At 42.1% G+C, this 10,113-nt stretch overlaps 1 protein-coding gene across 2 annotated transcripts in view; it reads left to right on the top strand.

Annotated features, from left to right (window-relative positions):
- Positions 1–10,113, top strand: part of rassf3 (Ras association domain family member 3) — a 214,127-nt gene that overhangs the window by 480 nt on the left and 203,534 nt on the right. The gene's annotated exons all lie outside the window — the stretch shown is intronic.

The following is a 10,113-nucleotide window of genomic DNA, read 5'->3' as shown; positions in this document are numbered from 1 at the left end:
TGTCTGGTCAGTTTTGGAGGTGTACAGGTGAGTGGTCAGTTTCTGAGGGGTACAGGTGAGTGGTCAGTTTCTGAAGTGTGCAGGTGAGTGTGTGGTCAGTTTTGGAGGTGTACAGGTGAGAGGCCAGTTTCTGAGGTGTACAGGTGAGTGGTGAGTTTCTGAGGTATACAGGTGAGTGAGTGGTCAGTTTTTGAGGTGTACAGGTGAGTGAGCAGTCAGTGGAAACAAGGCTGCAAGTTAATGTCTTGGCGACTGGTGCGGGGCTTATCAGTGACAGTGATTAAGTGAGCACTCAATTTATCAATTCATAATTAACAAGTTAGGCTCAGTTTCTGTTCAGTTAGAGGATGACAAACAAAACGTCAATTCTCTTTGCAGCCAAACATTTGGGGAACCAGAAGGAAAATAAGATTGGGAATGTCTCCAGTTGGACTACTGTTTATTGCTGATTCCTAATTCAGAGAATCATAGAATCCCTTCAGTGCAGAAAGAGGCTATTTGGCCCATTGGGTCAGCACCGACCCTCCAACAAGCATCCCACACAGACCCATGCCATCCCCATAACCCCACATGGGTTTTCTTACCATGGCTAACCCACCTAAGCTATACATTCCTTGGACTCTACATGGCAATTTTTAGCATAGCCAATCCACCTAACCTGCACAGCTTTGGACTTTGAGAGGAAACTGGAGCACCTGGAGGAGACACACGTAGACACAGGGAGAACGTGCCTTTGAGAAGGTGGTGGTGAGCTGTCTTCTTGAACCGCTGCAGTTCCTGTGCTGTAGGTCAATCCACAATGTCCTTTGGGAGGGTGTTCCAGGAATTTTGACCAGTCCCAGTAAAGAAACAGTGATCTATTTCCACATCAGGATGTTGAGTGGCTTGGAAGGGAATTTGCAGGTTGTGGTGCTCCAAGGCACCTGTGGTCCTGTTCAAGAAGGCTTGACAAGAATGTTTCCTTTTCTTGGTGGTTATTGACTATATAAATGCTGGGGAGGTTTCTGGGAAAATGAGTTATTCTAAGTCTTTCATTACTGGGGGAAAAGGGCAATCCCCCCATAATTATCACCCCGGTGTCTCCTAATTCTATGTTGGGCACTTACTGAAATTTAGATTCACTGATTGGCGTGTGGATACAGGAAATGCCCCCAGTTCCAACAGACGCAACCCACCATGGGAATTTAGGGTACTGTTGGAATTTTGGGGTTCGGGTACAGTTTTGGGGCTCTACCTCGAATTTGATTTCTTCGATTTCTGCCGTCAATCTACGTGGAAGTGACCCTTTGTTCAACTTTGACCTTTTTCAATGGTCTGACCTCGAACCAGCCTGTGTGCAATCATGCAATCTCCAGATTTAAGGGAATATTTTACAAAGCATCACATATCGGGTAATTTAAAAAAAAAAAAAAAATTTGAATCAGCATGGAAGGAGGCTATTCGGGCTATTGTGCCGGTACCAACTCTTAGAATGTTCTCTGCAGCCCAGTAAGTTGTTCATCCTCAATCATTGGTCCAACTCCCTTTTGAAGTTAAGTATCTTTTCAGGTAGGATGTTCCATATCCTCGCCCAATATGAATGATAGAAAAATTTTCTTAATCTTGATCTGCTGTTGGATCTATCCCAAACGATTTAAAATCTATTCAGAGGAGTAGTGCTTTCCTATCTATTTTTATCAAATATTTGTTTCCGGGATAACAGCATTCGTTATTTGTAGTTATTCAGGGTCATGAGGAGACAACCCCAGAGTATAAGAAGGCAAGAAATTGGAGCAGGAGTAGACCACTGGGACCATCGAACTCATTTCCATCCTTCAATATAATTATGGCTGATCTTGAGAGGTGAAAAATCTGTCCATCCCAGCCTTAAATATACTCAATGATGGAGCATTTACAGTTCTCTGAGGTTGATAATTCCGAAGGTTTGCAAACCCTTTGAGTGAAGTAATTTCTTCACATCCAATCGCCAATGCAACACCTTTACTTAGGGGGGAAGGAAACAAAAACAGGCACCTGTAGGCCACTTAGCCTATCATCTGTTATTTGGAAATTGTTAGAGTCTATTATAAAGGATGTCATGCAGACCATTTAGAAATATGTAATATGATGAATAGCAGAGCCAGCACAGTTACATGAAGGGGAAATCACACCTGACAAATTTGCTAGAACTCTTTGGGGAGGTGACAAGCAAGTTAGCTTAAGGGAAAGCAGTGGATATAATATATGTGGACTTTCAGGTGTTTGATAAGGTGCCACACATTCGGCTATTTCATAAGATAAGAGCCCATGGTGTTGGAGGTTGCATATTAATATTGATAGAGGATTGACTAACTAATAGAAGACAGAAAGTTGGGATAGAGTGGCATTTTCAGGATGGCAACCTCTAAATAGTGGAGTGCCACAGAGATCAGTGCTGAGGTCACAACTATTTACATTATATATTAATGATTTGAATTTGGCAAGTAAATGTACTATCACCAAGTTAGTGAATGATAAAACAATAGCTGGGAAGGCAAGTCATGAAGGTGACTTCAGCTGAGTGTAGACAGATTGAGTAAGTGAGCAAAATCTTGTCAAATGAAATATAATGTCAGAAAATGTAACGTTAAGCACCTTGGTGGGAAGAATAGAGGAGCTGGATTTTATTTAAATAAAGAAAGGCTGCGGCAAACTGCAGAATGGAGGGATTTAGGAATCTTCATGCATGAATCACAAAAAACTAGCATCTAAGCTCAGTAGTGTTTATTTAAAAGGGAGTTAAGTGTAAATGAAGGGAGGGTAAGATTCTCAAGAGCAACTAGGGACAGGCAATAAATGCTGGCCCAGCTAGCGATACCCACATCACATGAATGAAATAAAAGAAATGTAGTAAACTGACTTGGTGGCAGTTGAAGACAGCATTCCTTGTGTTGCAAGGAAAGCTCTTTGCATGTGTGTTTTGTGCCAAATCCCAGCTTTTCATTCACTAGAATTTTCCTCCATTTATTTTGGTAAGCATCTTTGATAGAAACTAACCCTGTCTCTTGCTTTCTGCTATTTTAGCTAGTATTATTATTAATCAAAGAACATAACTCCCCGATTTACCTGTCTGTTGCAATCAAATTAACAGAGGACACTGACCACCTTCCTGTACTTAAAAAGAACAACTGTTTCTTACAAATAGGTAAATTCTGATCATGGGTAACCAGTTATGAGCTATCAATGTATGGCCCTATTAGTTAAAACTCTAACCCACCTTTAAAGTCCTTACTCAGACACAGACAGTAAAAAAAAAGTCATTGTTTTTATTGATGGAGGGAGAATTTCTGGAGAAGCACAGTGCAATAGCACCAGTCCATTGGGTTTGCTGATATGATCTTTATGCATCTCAAGAACTTATGTTTTTCAATGTCCTTTCTCCAGGAGGCACAGGTCAATTGGTACACTAGCTACAAAGTTTCATAGTTCCTGGTTAAAGGCAGCAACTGGTGGGAGAAAATAGCTGGCTTGTTTCAGGTATTTTTTCTGAAGAGATGTGCAACCTACCTTTCCATAAGTCTGAAGGCATCTCCCACTGTATTGGTCACACCCGCTAACTGTTCAGCTGCCCAGAAACCAATCAAAGAGTGTCAGAGTTGATGATTTTTGGCATTCACAGCTGGTCACAGTTGCACAAACCAATCAGGTACCTGTTGCTGGTTGAATTTCACTCTGCACCTCCCCTGTGCCATGCTGTCTTATCTCACCTTCCCCACACTTACCAAGCAGCAATGTAAACACACCTTACAATGAATTCCAGCAGCTTGATTTTTAGAAGTGCAGTAATATAATCCATTGTCCATTTTTAAAAAAAGTATTTTTGTTCACAATCAAAAATAAAGAAAAAAAAATAAAAGAAATGTGGTCTTTACACATGTATCTGCTGCCGTCTAGGTGGTGGGCTTACAGGTTTGAAAAATGCTGTTGGAGAAACTTGGGCTAGTTACTGTAGTACTATTTTGTAGATTGTACACATTGCTGCCACTGTGCATTGTTGATGGAGGGAGAGAATGAAGGTGACAGATATGGTGCCAATCAATTTGGTTGTGTTGTCCTGGATGATGTTGACCTTCTTGAGGGGCTGCACCCATCCAGGCAAGTGCGGATTATTCCATCACACTCTTGAGCTGTGCCTTGTAGGTGGTGGATGGGCTTTGGGGAGTCAGGAGGTGAGTTACTCATCGCAGGATTCCTAGCATCTGACCTGTTCTTGTCAGGTTGTTCTTGTTAACTGAATCATCGATTCCAGAAGAATGGTCAATGCATAAACGCTTGTGCATTCAATTGGCATTTTATTCTGATTTGAGAAATCTCAATCTGTACCATTTTCTGTCCTCTGCTGCACCACAGCCTGCTAATGTAAGTGACTTTGTAAATTTAACTTATTACAAGTTTCATTTCACAATAGCAGAGAATTGTAGTCTATGTGTACGCCATACAAATATACCTGCAATTTCTGGAATGCTGTCATTGCGCTATTGCATTCCTGCTCAGTTGTTAAGTGTGTCTTCATTGCAAATAGCAAGAATTGGTTGCCATGGTGATTGATCAGACGCTCCTCCCTCCTGGCCATTGACTCATCTGAAACCTCGATCTCACTAGCCTTGGGCTTGTATATGAACCATAAATTGCTGGTGATAATGAGGTCAGCAAAGTGCCACTTTTGGTGCCTGATTGAGTTGCAGGACAATTACCCAATTCTATTTCAAGGAATTATCCCTTGGAGGAGTGAGTTAGCCACCATTTGATACATCCATCCATTTGTCCTGGATTCTCTTAGAGCTAATACTGTATTTTTGTACAGAAATAATCCATTTATCCTGTGTCCAATTTTACATTTGTTCTCTGGTCAAAAACATGGAATTTAAAGGGTGCAAATGAAAACAGCGCTGTCTGTGCAAAGTCAGAGTAGCCCAGTTTCTAGACTAGGCTACATAATCTTTATATTTAGAGATGCTGTCTGCAATAACCATAATTATATGTTCTAGGCCTTGCTAATCCTTTAGCCCCAATTTTCTAGCCTTGGAACCACACCCTTCAGAGAGAAAATATTGTATGGGTTGTGCTTGAGATTATAAAATAAAGGATGAGATTCCAAACAGGATGAAGGAGCAAAATGAGCTGTGGGTATATATGCACAAAATGTTACAATACTTTAAATGGACCAGTAACTTTAAAAAACAAGAGATTCCCAACTTTCAGTTAGTGGCAGAAAGAATGACAGGGAAGCTTTTTCACATTTTAAAACTTTTATTGTAACAAATGATTAAAACAAAAATACTCTTGACTAAATGCTTTATTGTAGAAACATATGCATTAAGCTACAGAAAATGTGTGCTTATCACACTCTCCACAGAATTCCAGAGTTTCCTTTTAATAAACAGTTTACAGTAGCTCCCAGCTTCCAACAGCTTTCCATATCCCTGTTTTACTAATTAGTAACTTTCAGGGACAGTCTCCAGGGCTTATCTCAGTTTTTGGATTGTTTCTTAAATCCATCACCAGCAGTGAAGCCTGTTTCAATTAATTTCCTTTTACATTGACCAGGCAAGGGCACATCTCCGCAGAGTCTGTGAAAGACTGCAGGATGTGTCCTTCAATTGGAAACTATCTCCCTTTGACCTCCGTGCTAACTTGCAAAGCTTTCTCTGGACTGTCCACACGAAACTGCTGTTTGCCTGTCTCTGACATCCATTAAACTGTAGGAAACCTGACCACAAAAATGGCTTTTTCTGCTCTATTTCCATTCCAATATGAAATATCCAGGTGGCAAAGGTGATTAGCTATCCTTGATCCCTATTCACATTCACCCAGAAGTTACTTGATAATTTACAATTTAACTGTCTACGACCCGATATCTGTAAAATTTTTCTGGGACTTTGGAAGAGTCTTCCAAAGATTGTTACCACTGCTTCCAAGTGTAAATACCTTGCACCTTCCTCTTGGTAAAACATTTGATCTCTAATGTCAAACCACCCAGGTTTATGTCAGACCTCAGATCAAGTTACTTGCCCCCTTTATTTACCCCTAAGCTTAAAGCTAAGGCCCATAGTAATATAATCTTATAAAACTCATGGTCCTAACAAATAATTGCTTGGTACTACAAAATTTCAGTACTGCTGACAAGCAACACATTTTGTTGAAGCTTTTCATCTTGTGCTCATCAGGACACTTTGCAAGAAATACGAAAGTGAAGGGACATAACATTGATCCTGTATGAAGTGAGAATGCTGATTGGTTGGCAAGTTAACAATCACAGAATTCCTGCAGTACGGATAGAGGCCATTCGACCCATTGAGTCTGTACCAATCCTCCAAAGGGGGTGTCAGGAGGAGGGAAATTCAGGATTAGCCTGAACAGGGAGAATGTGACTGAATATGTGACCTAATCAAAAAATAAAGAGCAATACAGCACAGGAACAGCTCTTTGGCCCTCCAAGCCTGTGCCGACACATTTTGCCCTTCCATACTAAAACTGTCTTCACTTACAGGATCCGTATCCCTCTATTCCCTTCCCATTCATGTATTCGTCCAGGTGCTTCTTGAAAGCTGCTATTGTGTCTGCTTCCACCACCTCCTCTGGCAGCGTGTTCCAGGCACTCACCACCCTTTGTGTGAAAAACTTGCCTCACACATCTCTTTTAAACTTCCTCCTCACACTTTGAACTTGTGTCCCCTAGTAATTGACCCCCTCCACCCTGAGAAAAAGCCTCATACTTTCCACTCTATCCATGCCATTCACAATCTTATAAACTTCTATCAGGTTTCCCTCAACTTCTTGCATTCCAGTGAAAACAAACCTAGTTTATCCAACCTTTCTTCATAGCTAAAATCCCCCAGACCAGGCAACATCCTGGTAAACGTTTTCTGTACCCTCTCCAAAGCATCCACATCCTTTGGCAGTGTGGTGACCATGACTGTAGGCAATATTCCAAGTGTGATCTACCTAAAGTTCTATAAAGCTGCACCATAACTTGCCTATCCTTATACTCAATGCCCCTTCCAATAAAGGCAAGCATGCCTTAGGCCTTTTTTACTGCCTTATCTACCTGCGCTGCCACCTTCAGTGATCTGTGGACCTGCACACCCAGATCCCTCTGCATGTCAATACTCCTAAGGGTTCTGCCATTCACTATATCATTTCCACCTGTACTGGACCTTGCAAAATGCATCACGTCACATTTGTCTGCATTAATCTCCATCTGCCATTTTTCTGCCCATGCCTCCAACTGATCCATATCCTGCTGTATCCTCTGTCAGTCCTCCTCAGTATCTGCAACTTCATCAATCTTTGTATCATCCACAAACTTACTAATTAGACCAGCTTCATTTTCCTCCAAATCATTTATGTAGACCACGAACAGCAGAGGTCCCAGCACACACCCCTGTGGAACACCACTATTCACAACCCTCCATTCCGAAAAGCATCCTTCCACCGCTACCTTCTGTCTCCTATGACTAAGCCAGTTCTGTATCCTTCTTACCAGCTCACCCCTGATTCTATATGACTTCACCTTTTGTGCCAGTCTGCCATGGGGCACCCTGTACCAGTCTGCCATGGGGGACCCTGTCAAAGACTTTACTGAAGCCCATGTAGACAACATCAACCACTTTTCCCTCATCAATCATCTTTGTCTCCTCCTCAAAAAACTCAATCATGTTCGTGAGGCATGACCTCCCACACACAAAACCATGCTGTCTATCGCTAATAAGTCCATTTACTTCTAAATGGGTTTGGATCTTGTCCCTGAGAATCTTTTACAATAATTTCCCTACCACTGACGTGAGGCTCACAAACCTGTAATTTCCTGGATTATCCCTGTTACCCTTCTTAAACAATGGGACAACATTGGCTATTCTCCAGTCCTCTGGGACTTCACCTGTGGCCAAAGAGGATATAAGTATGCCTGTCAATGCTCCAGCAATTTGTTCTCTAGCTTCCATCAATATTCTGGGATCAATTCCACCAGGACCTGGGGACTTATCTACCTCAATACTTTTTAAGTCACCCAACACCTCTTCCTTTTTAATAGCAACTTGGCTTAGAAACTCGATTCTCCCTTCCCTGAGATCATACTCCACCAATTCTTTCTCTTTGGTGAATAGTGACACAAAGTATTTGTTTAGGACCTCACCTACCTCCTCTGGCTTCACACATAGATTCCCTCCTTTGTCCTTGAGTGAGCCAACCCTTTCCCTGGCTACCCTCCTGCTTTTTATATATGTATAAAAAGCCTTGGGATTCTCCTTAATCCTGTTTGCTAATGACTTTTCATGACCCCCTTTAGACGTTCTAATTCCTTGCTGAAGTTCTTTCCTACTTTCCTTATATACTTAACGGGCTTCGTCAGTTCCCATCCTCCTAGACCTTACGCATGCTTCTTTTTTCTTTTTGACCAAGGTCATAACATCCCTGGTCATCTACCGTTCACATAATTTGCCATACCTATCCTTCATTCTCCCAGGAACATGCTGCTCCTGAACTCCTATCAACTGCCGTTTGAAATACTCCCACAAGTCCGATTGCAGATTTACCCTCAAACAGCCGCCTTCAATCAACATTCTCTAGTTGCTCCCTAATATTGTTGTAGCTTGCCTTCCTCCAATTTAACACCTTCACCCAAGGACTGCTGCTGTCTCCATCCATGAGTATCTTAAAACCAACCGTATTATAGTCACTATTCCTGAAATGCTCCCCCACCGAAATTTCACTCACCTGGCAGGACTCATTTCCCAAAACCAGGTCCATTATAGCCCCTTCCCTGGTTGCACTGTTTACGCACTGTGTCAAGAAACCCTCCTGAATGGTCCTTACAAATTCTGCCCCATCCAAGCCCCTAGCACAAAGTGAATCCCAATCAATATAGGGGAAGTTAAAATCACCCACCACAGCAAAGCCACTGTTTTTACATCATTCCAAAATCTGTCTATATATCTTCTCTATTTCCCTCTGGCTGTTGGGAGGCCTGTAGTATACCCTCAGCATTGTGATTTCACTTTTTCTATTCCTGAGTTCTACCCATTCTGCCTCGCTGCACGAGTCCTCTAATGTATCCTTCCTCAGTACAGCTGTGAAATACTCCTTTATCAGTAATGCAACTCCCCAACCCCTTTTATATCCCTTTCTATCACACCTGAAACATCTAAATCCTGGGACATTCAGCTGCCAGTCCTGTCCCTCTTCCAGCCAAGTCTCCGTAATTGTAATAATGGCATTGTTCCAAGTACTAACCAAAGCTCTGAGTTCACCTACCTTGCCGATTATACTTCTCACATTGACACATACATTTCAGACCCCCTGCTCTATTCAGCAGCGTTTCACTGCCTCTTCTTGTTCTTAGTCATGTTTGCCTTGGTTTTTCCCTCTCCCTCAATTTCTGCAGTCCAGGAACGATTGGCAGGATGGGTTACCAACCTCGCTCTATCACTAGAGGGTCACCACCGCCCTCGATCCTCATGCTGTAAGGGACACCTCTGGGGGCAGGTGCTTTACTCTGAGCTGTCTCTTCAAGCAGGCAACTTAACATTTTACTCTTCAAGAACACTAACCTTAGTCGGTAATAGGCAGGCTTATATATATGTAGTGTTGTTGCTACATTCTCAGATTTACCACCGAGCTCTACAGTTACATAAAATTACATAGCATCACTATCAGGCTAGGAACAGGCCATTCTGCCCAAACGGCCCATACTGGTGTTTGTACTCCATGAACTTCTATCAACCCTCCTTCATCTTGCCTTATTAACATATACTCCTATTGTTTTCTCCTCATGTACTTATCCAGCTTCCCTCAAATGCATCAATGCTGCTGGTCCCAACAAGTCCCTTGAACCTTTACTCTCTGGAGATTGGAATGAGATGCAATCTCATTGAAACATACAAGATTCTGACGGTGCTTGATAGAGTAGATGCTGAGACATTGCTTCCACTGGTCGGGGAATCTAAAACGCTAAGGAACAGACTCAGGATAAGGAGCCAATCAGTTAGGACTGAGATCAGGAGACATTTCTACACACAAAAAGTTGTGAAAATTTGTACCCCACAGAACTGTGGCTGTTCTGTTCTTGAACATATTTAAAGCCAGGATTGATAGACT

Source organism: Rhincodon typus, chromosome 18 (assembly GCF_021869965.1).
Source record: "Rhincodon typus isolate 14 chromosome 18, sRhiTyp1.1, whole genome shotgun sequence".
Taxonomy (NCBI): Eukaryota; Metazoa; Chordata; class Chondrichthyes; order Orectolobiformes; family Rhincodontidae; genus Rhincodon; species Rhincodon typus.
Note: the sequence above shows the minus strand (reverse complement) of the source record. Positions and strands in the feature narration are given on the sequence as shown.